A 13,347-nucleotide genomic window follows, 5' to 3' on the forward strand; every position below is an offset into this window, starting at 1 on the left:
GACTTCCAGTGGCTGCCAAGGTCTCCAGGTGTAGCAGGAGAAATAGCCTGAGGTACTTCAAAGGAGGGCTCCGTGAGGGGCTGCAGAATGAATAGGTGTTTTTATTTTAAGTAACCCAAGCCATCTTGTTGACCAGGAGGGACTCGGGGTTCTTTTCTGGTCCTTCGCAGGTAACGCTCAAATCTCTGTTGTTTCAGGAAACTGTCCTCCCTTACTGGTTACTACCTCTCCTTTTCATTGCCATCCTACTTCTGGATATTGTGCCTTTCCTATTCTTTGCCCAACCCACTCAGGGAAACTGCTCTCACCTGGGTCTCTAACAAATGCTTCCTTGTTAAATCTGTTGGTAACATCTTAGTTCTTATTTTGCTTGATCTCCTTGCGCCATTTAACACTATTAAATGGAGTCTTAGCAGAGATGCCCTTCAAAACCTGGCCAGGGTGCCGCTCACTCCTTGAGGGATCACCTCCCTGGTGAGACAGGATTGTAAGATTCCCAAAGAGAAAAATTAGCACCAGTGAGTTTATCCAGAACTTTGCAATCAGAAAATTAAAAAAAAAAATTTTTTTTTAAAGGGATTTAGTCTTGGCATTCATGTAAGTTTTATGGCATCTCAAAAGAGAGCACCTTAATCCCTTGAGAGCTAAAGGCTCCTGGAGGTCTAATTGGGCCTTATCTTACCGTTCCTGCCTCCTGACACACAGTGGGTGGTCATCCTCTTGTCTCTGAGCTTGAGTTCAGTCACCCTGTGGTGTCTCTGCCTGAAACTGTCATTCCACTGTGAAGATGTTGACCAGGCCTTTGTCATCTTGGGGTCTGATGTGCTCAGTATAAGAATGAGGTCCAGGGGCGCCTGGGTGGCTCAGTCGTTAAGCGTCTGCCTTCGGCTCAGGGCATGATCCTGGTGTTCTGGGATCCAGCCCCACATCAGGCTCCTACGCTGGGAGCCTGCTTCTTCCTCTCCTACTCCCCCTGCCTGTGTTCCCTCTCTCGCTGGCTGTCTCTCTCTCTCTGTCAAATAAATAAATAAATAAATAAATAAATAAATAAATAAAATCTTTAAAAAAAATGAGGCCCAGCAGGACGGCTGGGTGGCTCAGTCAGTTAAGCATTTGCCTTTGGCTCAGTCATGATCCCAGGGTGCTAGGATCAACCCGCATGGAGCTCTCTTCTCAGTGGGGAGCCTGCTTCTCCCCCTGCTTGTGCTCTCTCTCAGACAAATAAATAAACCTTAAAAAAAGTCCCTGGGGGGGGGAGGGAGAATGAGGCCCAGAGTTCACACTTAACAAATATTTGGAGAATTGAATCAATTACACTTGCTTCACCCTTGGCCTCTATGACACATTCTTTTCTTGATCTTCTCCCTTCTCTCTAACCAATCCTTTTCAGTCTCCTTTTGCCTGGCATTGGGTGCCATTAGCTGAAACTAACTGGACCGTTTGGCAAGGAAACTTTAGAAATGGAGTTGTCAGGAGTTAGCCCCCTGTCATACAGAGCAGAGCAGGTGAAGGGTGAGGGATGGAGCCGTGAGTAAACAGGCACATGACCAGCACAGTCCACCCCTTTGCACCCAGTTTTACTCTTATATCCATTTTTAACTTTGTGCTTCTACATACCATGATGCCATATCCATCATAAAAATAGTCACTGTTCACCTTCCGAGAAAAAAGAAGACAAAAGTCCCTTCTCTCAGTATATCCATCTCTGGGTGATGTTAATTCCTCTTCAGTCATAACCCCAACTGGATATTCTACAATTAAAGATTAAATTATAGGGGCGCCTGGGTGGCTCAGCTGTTAAGCATCTACCTTCGGCTTAGGTCGTAATCCCAGGGTCCTGGGATCGAGCCCCGCATCGGGCTCCCTGCTCAGCAGAGAACCTGCTTCTCCCTCCCCCTCTGCCTGCTGCTCCCCCTGCTTATGCTTTCTCTCTCTCTCTCTGACAAATAAATAAATTAATAAATATAATCTTTAAAAAAGATTAAATTATAAAGGTGACCACTGCCAGCTTCACTCATACAGTCCAACTGCTATATTGCTACACAGCGGTCTTTACAAAAGAGAAGCTGGCAATGTCATTTTCAGGATAAAATTCCTTAGGGGCTTCCCATCTCCATCAGGGTAAGTACTACATGTCTGATGATGAGCGAGAAGGGCCGCAGCGAACTGAATGATCATCTACTAAACATCAGGCTTTGTTCTGGAAAATGGACTGCTGTGCCGACGTTTGTCTGTCTTCACCTCCTGGGAATTGTTTTCCTAATGATTGAATTAACTAAAAACCTGCCATGTTTATGACACTTGGCATGAATAACTAGTCCAAGGGTAATGACTTGGATCAAGCTGGACCAAGGAGACCCTTCCAAGGGATTCTTAAATTTGGTACCCAGCGTCTTGAGATCAATCTGTCTTGGGCGGATTAAGATGTAAAACTTACCAGCTATAGGCAGCCATTTTCCCCACCTATAAAGAGGGCTTGAGGTCAAAGAGGCTGAAGTAGAGCAGGAAAGCCAAAGACAGAAGATTCCTGGTGCCGTTTGCATCCCTGGGTACTGTTATTCCTAAAGTCCAGGGTATATTTGTGTTCAATCCTTTTGTAACTCACTTCCTCCCCCCCTTTCCTTCCTTCCTTCCTTCCTTCCTTCCTTCCTTCCTTCCTTCCTTCCTCCCTCCCTCCCTCCCTCCTTGTTTCTTTCATCACTCTCTGGGGAATCACAGTATGCGCAGTCCACAGGATGCAGCAACAAACAGCATCCAATGAGGGGAGCTGCTTTACACTGAGGGGCAGGAGTGGTTCCCTGACCAAGGGGTCCACTGGTTATATCACGCACCATGCTATCGAGGGGGAGCCAGCTTCACAGAACACTGGCTTAACCTTCTGCTCTTCAGTTATTTATACCTTTGTCATGCCTGTTAGGGACTTTCTGAACCTGATCTTCATACTTGCTTATTTGGGCCTTGGCTGTATCTACTCTGCTGTTCACCACAGCCTTTGAGGGCTTTCTTTCATCTACAACATTTTTCATATCTGGGTCTGTAGTTGGTTCTTTATGATTTCTTATTTCCCTCTTCATCTTTCCAAAGTCCTCTCCTTTCTTTTTTAGAATAATATTTAAAATGCTTTTTTTCATTTGTTGTCCCGCCAAGTCCATTAACTCTGGTGTGTCTGGATAAGGTAGTCCTGTATGTTGTCTTTTTCTCTTGTTGGGTGTGTGCCCCTCAGGCATCTCTTATCTGCCCCTGTGAGCTCCTCTTTCCTTGGGGCCAGGACTAGGTGCCTGGGGGAGGTGGCATAGCCCAAGTGTAGTGTATTCCTGGTGAGTTGGGAAGGAGACGCTCTGGTGTACAGTCTGCACCCCTGGTTGGTACTGTCCTGAGCAGACAGCTGCATCCCTGGAGAACCTTTCTGTACCTCTCTCGGCCCAGGTAAGACTCTTCCTGGAAGCTGCCACCCCCGTTGCTATAACTTAGTGCTTAGGGTACAGGGAGAGGGGAAAGGAGCAGAGGAAGAGGCTGCTAAGGTGCAGGCTGCTCACTGCACTGGAGTTTGTTATTGACACCCCCCCCCCCCGCCAGTGCCTTCTCAGCCTGTGGCAACGATGATAGGACTGGCCAAGGTCTGCCCGGGGCAAGGTGGGGAAGAAGAAAGGGTACCTCTGTCCCAAAACCAACAGGGCCTGATTCCCTTCTTAGAGCTCTGTCTTCTGCTCTGGGTTGCCATTGCCCACACCCAAGCCCAGCCCTTTGCTGATGGCCACAGGGCTGGTCTCTTTGATCTGCCAGCTTCCCTTCGATTCTCAGGTATCCCCCGGTCTGGGGCTGGCTTGTGCTCTCTGCCATCCGGTCAGCTTACCTCTGTCTCATAAAAGAGAAAATAAACTTGAGAGAAGAGGTGGTTTCTCCAAGATCATATAGTGACTAAACGAGGCAGCTATGATTTGAACCAGGTCTTTGTGTCTTGAAAACCATGCTCTTAATATCTTGTATCTCCCTGTACAGACCCTGGAATCTAGTTCCACTCATTTTATCCAACTTTTCTTCTGAAAAAGAAGGGACACTCAAGGGATTGGCTTTGAAGTCTCTCATATGTGTCCTGATTTGGATTTTAGGATGTTTCATTTTCACAGACATAGACGAGCTCTTGGGTTAGTCATCATTTTAAAACATCTTAATGTTTTTAAAATTATTAACTATGTCAAACAAATAGGTTCAGATACCCATGTATTGACCAAAACTTGAAAACTAGCATTTCACTATATTTTTTATTAAAAATATTTCAAGCATAACTAAGATGCTATTCCTATGTCCAGAGATACCCATTATCCTTAAGTTGATGTGTATCATTCCCATTTATGCATATCAGAACTTTTTTTTGGTTTAATAATATACATAAATGGTAGTGTGGCACATTGTGACTGGATGGGGGCCAGCGTGGGCAGTGAAAGAATACACCCAAGACAGAACAAAAGAGATAAAAATTTATTGAATACACTGCAAGGGAGCAGCAGACAGGACAGCAAAGGACAGACTGTCTGCCAAGAGGTGGTCTTGAGGGGCTATAGTTATAGGGTGAAGTGAAGAAGTAAGGGACCGTATGGCATTTTCCCTTTTTTGGTAATCTTTGGAACTGTGCCTGGTTGTAATTGGTCAGTTAGGGCCTGTGGCTGTTTTGAGTGGGTCACTTGATGAGCCTCTTTGTATTAGCTTGGTGGTCACTGTGGGCCCTTTTGCCTTGTTCGCGTTCCCATTGCTCAAACCGGTTGCCTAAAACTGGCCTCTACAGGGCCACCCGGGTGGCTCAGTGCCGTTGAGCATCTGACTCTTGATTTTGGCTCAGTTCAGGATCTCAGGGTCATGGGATTGGCCCCACGTGGGGCTCCGTGCTCCATACTCAGTGTGGAGTCTGCTTGAGATTCTCTCCCTCACCCTCTGCCTCTCACCCAGCACTCACGCTTGGGTGCTCTCAATCTCTCAAAATAAATAAATAAATAAATAAATCTTTAGAAAAAAATGTGGCCTCTACAGGTAACATACTGTTATCTTTTTTTACTCCAACATGATGTTTTTGAGATTAACCATGTTGATACGTGGAGATGTAGTTCATTCATTTCTAATGTTGTGTAGTATTCCCTTGCATGAATATATCACAGTTTACTTTTTTATTCTTCTGTCATTGGAATGGCTGGGCTGACCACATTTTTGCTCTCACAAACAGTGATGCAGTGAAGGGTTGTGGTAGGCATCTCCTTGAGCACATTCGGGAGAACTTTTCTAAAGTGTATCCTGGGGAGGGGCGCCTGGGTGGCTCAGTTGTTAAACATCTGCCTTTGTCTCATGACCCCAGGGTTCTGGGACCGAGCCCCACGTCAGGCTCCTTTCTCAGCAGGGAGTCTGCTTCTCCCTCTCCCTCTGCCCCTCCCCTGCTCATGTGCCCTTGCTCTTTCTCTCTCTCCAATAAATGAATAAAATCTTTAAAAAAGTCTTTAAAAAAATAAAATATATCCTGGGGAGTGGAATTGCTGAGTCATTCTCTTTGTGCATCTTTAAAGTTAATATTGCAATTTGCTCTCCAAAATGATTGTCCTAATTTAAAATCCATTATAAAAACATATCGAGTCTCTATTTCCCCGTATTTTTGCCAACATACATATTATCAAACGTAAAATCTTTCGTAAATCTGACAGAAATGAACTTACATCTCTTTGTTTATTGGCATTTTTCCCATTTGGAGTGAGGATGAGCAACTTTTTATCTGTTTTATGCATTCACCAGTTTTCTTCTGTGATTGTTCATATCCTTTTCCCATGTGTTTAATTAGCAGTCTGGATGAGTAGCAGTTCATTGCCTGTCTCCTCTGTGCCCGAGGGCCGGGACTGAGTCATTGCTGTGCCTCCAGCACCTAGCACAATTCCTGTCCCTTCAGTAGTCATCAATCCTTGTTGGGGAGGTACTGATTACATCTGCTGTGTGCTGACATCTCCTGTTCTTCTCTCACCTCCCCCTTTTCCTAGGGAATGCTTCTTCTGTCCCAGAGATTCCTAGGGAGGCTGACATTTTCTAATGTTACATGCTCCTGACCACAGATGATTGATCGCAGTGGGAGGGAGCACTGATCTAAGCCAGGGCAAGCCTTTGAGGCTTTCAAACTGGATTTGAGAAATAGCCATACCCTTCTCGGCAGAAATAAAGCTGGACAGCTATCAGCATTCATGTTCCTTACAGACACAGAGAGAATGAAGTAACGTGAAAGATGAGAACAGTTGAGCCTCTGGTTTCAGGTATTCAAGAAGGATTCTGTGAGCTAAGCTGACGGAGTTGAGTTTCTCTCTTTTTAACCTAATGAATTCTGACTAAAGCACTTCACATTTGCATTTTTCCCAATTTTTTTCTTTCAAAAAATTTCAAACCTGCAGAAGAAAATTAGTGAACACTTGTAAATCCTTCATCTAGATTCACAAACCGTTACCATTTTGCCTTATTGGTTTATCTGTTTATCTCTTTCTTCATATGTATGTACATGTGTGGGGCACACACACGGAAACACAAAAATACACACAAATTCTTTGAAAATTAGTTGCAAACATCACAGCATTTTAGTTCCAAATGTGTCAGAAGGTCCCTAATACGAACACGCTCTTACATACCCACAGTACCAATGTGACACACAGGAGTTTTAACGTTGATGCGATACGATTGTCTAATACACAGTCAGTATTCAGATTTCCTCAATACTATCCTTTATAGCTGTTTTTTTTTAAAGATTTTATTTATTTATTTTAGAGAGAGAGGGAGAGTGTGTGCGTGTGTACCTGTGAGGGGCGGTGGGGCAGGGGACGGGGAGAGGGACAAGCAGACTCTGCGCTGAGTGCAGACCCTGTCCTGGGGCTCGAGCACACGACTCTGAGACAGGACCTGAGCTGAAACCAACGGTCTGCACTCAACTGACTGAGCCCTCCAGGTACCCCATATAGCTGATTTTTTAAACAGAAAACCCATGATTCAGTCAAATATCATGTGTTGTATTTAGCTGCTCTGACACTTTGGTATTCCTGAAACTAGAACAGTTTTAGTCTTTTTTAGGGTGAGGGGGGTCTTTTATGACATTGACATTTTGCAAGAGTCTGGGCCGTCATTTGTGGACAGTCCATAATTTGGATTTGTCTGATTGTTTCCTTACGATTAGATTTGTGTTAACATGTTTTTGGTAGGGATGTTACTTGAGTGAGGTGTGTAAGGGCATCACGCCAAGGGCACATAAACATCAGCCTGTCTTAGTATTGATGATGCGAGTGTGATCACTTGGTTAGAAGGGGTGTCCAACAGATTGCTTCATTTTCAAGATACCCTTTCCTCTTTCTGACTGATAAGTAATCTATGAGGCGATACTTGAGATTGCTTGAATAGCCTGTTTCACAAGTTAGCATCTGTTGATCGTTCTTGCTTGGATTATGTTTGGATTCTTAACATTAAATTCAGTTTGGGAACTGTTTCTGTGGTCTCATTAGGAATATATGACTTCTGTTAAGTTCCTGGAAATGAGTGAATACCCAGGAGTTTCCCTCTTCCCCTACTCCCACCTCTTTACTGCCTCCAGGGACCCCTTGTGTCCTCAAATCCTGGTTGGGAGCCATTGTTATATGCAAAGAAAACTGTCTTGGAGTCAGCAAGACCTAAAAAGGACAAAGCATAGTAGTATTGGAAAGATCTGGTCTTAAATTCTGGACCCACCACTTACTAGGTCTATGACCTTTATCACGTTGCATAACCTTCCTGAGCCTCTTTCTTCCACTGTAAAATGGATGGTAATGATTGTGACAGACACTGGTGGTGGCCTACCCAACAGACATTCCTGTTTTTCTTGCTAACAGAACCCCAGTTGTATTTATTTGGCATGTGCCAAGCCCCCAGGAGGAGTCATAATTTAAAACTAAGCTAGGGGCACGTGGCTGGCTCACTCAGAAGAGCATGCAACTCTTGATGTTGGGGTCATGAGTTCAAGCCCACGTGGGGTGTAAAGATTACTTAAATAAATAAAACTTTAAAAAATAAATAAAGCCAAGATAACTGAAGCCTTCCAATTCCCCTTGGTCAGTGTTGGTTAAGGTATAGGCATCTGGCTCAGTTCTGGCCCAGGAGATACAGGTAGAGGACTGCCGGTTTTCTGGGAAGTATTTTTCTCCCTTCTCGAAGTGAGAGCTGTCATGCAAGGAAGCTATGCTTTGTGAGCTGGGGCGGCCGTAGTGCAGACCTGAGGTGTAAGCCTGCAATGAAAGCTAACTTGCTGAGGGAGGGCGGAGTGGGGGAAGGAAAGAGCCTGGATCCTCGCTATCACGAAGCTTCCCAACCAATCCTACATATACTTTCCTCCAGACTCTCTGGTAAGGAAACAAATATCCTTACGCCAGTGTCGAATTTTTCTCTTGCTTGTGGTTAAATGCATCCTAACTGATAAAATGATCCTTATGATTGAGGTAAGGCGTGTGAAAGTGTCTATCCCTGTGCATGATGCAGGCACTCAAAAGATGTCAACTTCCTTCCGTACTTCGACCCTTCGTCCTGCGCGCTCTATTGAACCCCACTCCTGGGTGAATCCAACAAACCCCCGTCTAGGCCTGCTTCCAGATTGCTAAACTGCGTTGCAGGAGACACACAACAGGGCAGATTGGCACAAACATTGACTTCTGGTGAACACCCTCGACTGGGTCCTCCACACTTTCCTGGTAGTTTCTACTCTTCCACTCTCTCAAACAGCAATTTCAAAGTTTCCCCATGCGCCTCTCTCTTTGCCTGTCACCGTTCCTCCCCCTCTCGGCTCACAGACAGAAGAAACAACCTCATCTCCTACTTCACAGACAACAAGAAAGCCATCAGAGTGGGGCTTGCCGATCTTCCTCCACCAAATCTCCTGAGAACTTCTTCCTCTTCCAGGCCTGTTCCTCGTGTGTCACATGGTCTGGCCCGCCCTGCCCCCATGCTGGTTTTTAGATCTCCTCTGGTCCTAGTCTGTCTTTAGAAGGCTCCACCACGTACCATACCAAACATATTTAGATGTACTCACTTCCTATATTAAATATATATTTTTGCTGTAAAAATCTTAAGTAATTTTCTAAAAAATTGCTTTAATTATTTAGCTGCAGGTAGCTTGTCTAACTTGTGATTGGCTGTGGTTTTTCTGGGGAGGGGAGCACTAAGGCACTGCTTGAGATTTATTTATTTATTTATTTTTAAAAGGATTTTATTTATTTACTTGAGAGAGGGAGTATAAGCTAGAGAGAGAGAAAGAGAGAGAGAGATTGTGGCAGAGGGAGAGAGAACAGCAGAGGGAGCCTGAGGTGGGGCTCTACTTGGGGCTCAATTTCAGGACCCTGGGGTCATGACCTGAGCCAAAGGCAGAAGCTCAACCGACTGCACCACCCAGGCGCTCCTACTTGGGATTTATTTTAAGGTAAGAAAAATCGGGGCGCCTGGGTGGTGCAGTCGTTAAGCGTCTGCCTTTGGCTCAGGGCGCGATCCTGGCGTTGCGGGATCAAGCCCCACATCAGACTCCTCCACTGGTAGCCTGCTTCTTCCTCTCCCACTCCCCCTGCTTGTGTTCCCTCTCTCACTGGCTGTCTCTCTCTCTGTCAAATAAATAAATAAATAAATCTTTAAAAAAAAAAAAAGGTAAGAAAAATCTAACTCCCAAATTGCTTTCAAATGTAAATGCTATTTTGAACATTAAATATTGTCATAAAGGAAGTTGACAGCATAATCTGTTGTGCCGGCACTTAATTAAACATTAATTTTGATTATTCATGGTGTAAAAAAAATTTTGGAGGCAATGATTTTACTTTTTGCACTCAGAGATTTTTTTGTAGGTCCCTGGAAAGCTCATAGGCCTTAGGTAGTTTATTGAATGCCAGATGCCCCTTGCTGCCCCTCCGGGCTCTCAACCCCTCACTCACTCACATCTTCCGCACCCCCCTCTCTGCTTGATTCTTCCCAACTGCATTTACATGCACTGACTTCTGCCATCCAGATAAAGCATTCTAGCCTAACAAAACCTAGCCTAACAAAATCACACCAGGGCCCATTGCAACTAACCTTTCTAACTGTCCCGTCCCTTCCCCACCAAAGGCTGACATCAGAGTGTTCACACTCTGTCTACTTTGAGATGGCCCCTTGCCCTGTTGGCTTTCAGGGAAAAGACCAAACCCTGTACCTTGGCCCATAAAGCCCAACCAAATGGGGGCTCTGCCAACCTCAAAGATCCCACCCCCAGCTGTACTTTCTCTCAGTTCTTCCGACACAAGCTTTCTCCTGTCTTTGCGTCTTTGCTCTTACCTTGGTGCCCTGCTTGGAGCACCCTCTCCCATCTACTTATTTGCCGGTATGACTTGTACTTCTCTGGGCCGCCTCCCCTGACCTTCCAGAGTCAGTCCTTCTGTGATATGGCGCCCGGTGCTATTGCTTCATGACATTTGATTGTAGTTATTCATAACCATCCGGGCATTGTCTGTTTCCTCGTGTTAGTTTGCTAGAGTTGCCATAAAAAGTAGCATAGACTGGGTGATTTAAACAACAGACATTTAGTTTTTCACAGTCCCGGAGTCTAGAAGTCTAAGATCAAGACGGTGGCAGGTTTGGTGTCCTTTGAGTCCTCTCTCTCAGGCTCGCAGTCAATTGCCTTCTCACTGTGTCCTCACATGGCCTTTCCTCTATGCGTGTGTGCAACCCTGGGGTTTCTGCCTCTCCTCAGAAGGACACCAGCCTTATTTTAATTATCCTTTAAAGACTTTATCTCCAAATACTGTTCTGTTCCGAGTCCCTGGGGTTTGGGACTTCAACATACGCCTTTTGGGAGGATACAGTTCAGCCCATATTAGTCAGGGACTGTGTCCTCCTTCCCGATGTATCCCTTGTGCAGGGGCCACTTTACTCTCCTCTGTATCATTCCAATTTTAATATGTGTGCTGCCGAAGTGAGCACATCCTCCCCGGGGTATCCCAAGCTCTGAGCATCATGCCAAGACACAGGAACACATTTTCTATTTAATTAACTACCCCCAGACTAACTGTGTGACATTGGCCCGGTTCCTTCTATTCTCTGTACCTTAGTTGCGCCACCTGTAATATCAGGCTGGTGAAGTTGGTGTCTAAGAACAGTCTGGCAGTTGACCCAACATCCTTTCGTCTCTTCAGTAAAATCTTTCTCCCTCACCACTAGAGGGAGATGTTACTTCTAGTTTTTTTTTTCTCTGTGGGAATGTGCCTTCAACCCTCTTGCCCCTAAGATATTAAAAGTGGAGGAGCTGAGGCCAAGGACAGCCGGCAGCCAAACTATCGGCGGGGCATTGAGCCCTGGGCTTGAATTTCAACTCTGCCATTTCCTGGCTGAGGTGCCTTTGCCAAGGTCCCCTTGAGAGTGCTAGTTTGCTCTGCTGCTGAGTGGGCAGTGGGAGTGCCTCATCCATGATGATCGGTGGAGCAGGCTTCCAGATAGAGCTCCGTCTAGAAACCCCAGAAATGCAAATGCCCCACTTGCTCCCTTCTCAGTAAACAAGTTCCTGTCTGCTGATGATGGGTGTTTGAGGATGTTGGCAAGTCTCTCTAAGGAGTGGGCCTTTCTGAGGGCTTGGACTGGCCAGAGAGGGCAGATGACCAGAGGAAGGCAGGTAGGCAGAATTTGATCCTGCTGCCTGCCTCCTCCCCCATGAAGTAGCTTTGGGCCATCCGGGGTGGGTGCAAGAGAGATACTGGTCAATTCCAATTTTTGAGGCTCCAAATTTGTTAAAGTATGAAATGCCCAAGTGAGTGCAAAAACGCAATTCCGAGACAAAAGCAGTTAGATTATTAGTTTCATAGTGAGTGTATGTTATAAACATACATTAAAAGGCAACCATACAGGGACCGTTGACTGTTGTCTGCCCCCAGACACTTAACCATACAGTCAGATCTCAAGGACCAACTTCCCGATGATGCTGCCACGCCTGGGGAATGAAGTGGCTGTGCATAGAAGTGGAAGCAGTCTTGGCTATGAACCAAAACCAGAGTCGGAGAAAAGCGCAAAGGGGGATGAAGGGGAACCTTTATTGCTACAAGAAATCCATCCACTCCAGGACCTACAAAAGATGGCCTGAGCTCAAACAGCTCAAAACGTACCCTTCTTGGGCCTTGTGGATTCAGTTTTGACTGAATCCTCAGCTATGCAACCAGACCCTTTCGAAAAGTGGTTTACTTCCAAAGAAGGCTTCTGAGGGACACCAGGCTTTAAAATAATGTGCTCCTCAGTAAAAAATACAACACGCATTTGAAGGGGAAAACCCCATAAGATTGTGAAGGTTAAAAGTTTAGTCTGTTTTTTGTGGGAAACAGCAATTTTCTTACGTGACGATGATCACCATAATGCCATAGGTTTGGAAATTTGTACTACTAAAGTCAGGGGTAAAGTTGTTCTAGTCAGAGAGCCAGGAAAGACTTTAGTTTTATTTGGTGATAAAAACACACTGATGCTTATCATGTATATAAGGGTGCAAAGTCCTGTTTCTCCCGCCTTGACTGAAATGTGCTGTGTAGCCTGTCCTCTCTTGATGGAGGAGGGCAAGGTGTCAGCTTTGCTTCTGCAGAATATAAAAAATTATAGCATATTTTAAAAGTTCCAAATTAACAACATAACACTTTTATTTTTGTTTTTTTAGAAAGATTTTATTTATTTATTTGAGACAGAGTGAGAGAGTGAGCGGGGTGGGAGGAACAGAGGGAGAGGGACAAACAGACTCTGCACTCAGGACAGAGCAGATATGAGGCTTGATCCCACGATCCTGAGAGCATGACCTGATCCCAAATCCAGACTTGCTGCTTAACCCACTGAGCCACCCAGGCGACCCCAAAGTAACACTTTTAGCACACAAAAATCACACTGCAATGTAACTGTGCTATTCAGAAGCCAATCATAGAATTCATAAGAGACTTGAATTCGTGGCACGCTCAAGCACCGTGGTTTGGTTATGGCACTCAAAGTTTACAGTTGCAGGAGCGAAGCCTGTCGGGGTCTGCCAGTAGGCCCAGCAAACATCACATGCAGAATCTAAATGTGAGATCCACCCTCAGTCTTCACAGTCCCCCTGAGATGAGCCTTGATGGCAAGCTTTGGACTTGGGTAGAAACGGGGATAGATTTTTTTTTTCATCTTCTTTGACTTTCTTAACTTTGTTGTTTTGTCATATTTGTAAACACATTTGGGAAAAAAGGGAAATCTTCCTTCAGGATGTGACATTTGAGCTGGCACCTCTCCAAGTGTCACTTTCCTTAGTGTAAAAGGGAAATGCTATTAGGGCCACCTTACCGAGGGGAGAGCAGGTGCTCCTCG

At 45.3% G+C, this 13,347-nt stretch overlaps 1 non-coding gene across 1 annotated transcript; it reads right to left on the reverse strand.

The window, feature by feature from the left end:
• Positions 1–10,861: 10,861 nt before the first annotated feature.
• Positions 10,862–10,968, reverse strand: LOC121102808. The gene has a single exon (XR_005834926.1). It is a non-coding gene; the product is annotated as a U6 spliceosomal RNA (small nuclear RNA).
• Between the last annotated feature and the right edge of the window lie 2,379 nt (positions 10,969–13,347).

The sequence above is a fragment of the Ursus maritimus genome, unplaced genomic scaffold (genome assembly GCF_017311325.1).
Source record: "Ursus maritimus isolate PB19 unplaced genomic scaffold, ASM1731132v1 scaffold_15, whole genome shotgun sequence".
Lineage (NCBI taxonomy): Eukaryota > Metazoa > Chordata > Mammalia > Carnivora > Ursidae > Ursus > Ursus maritimus.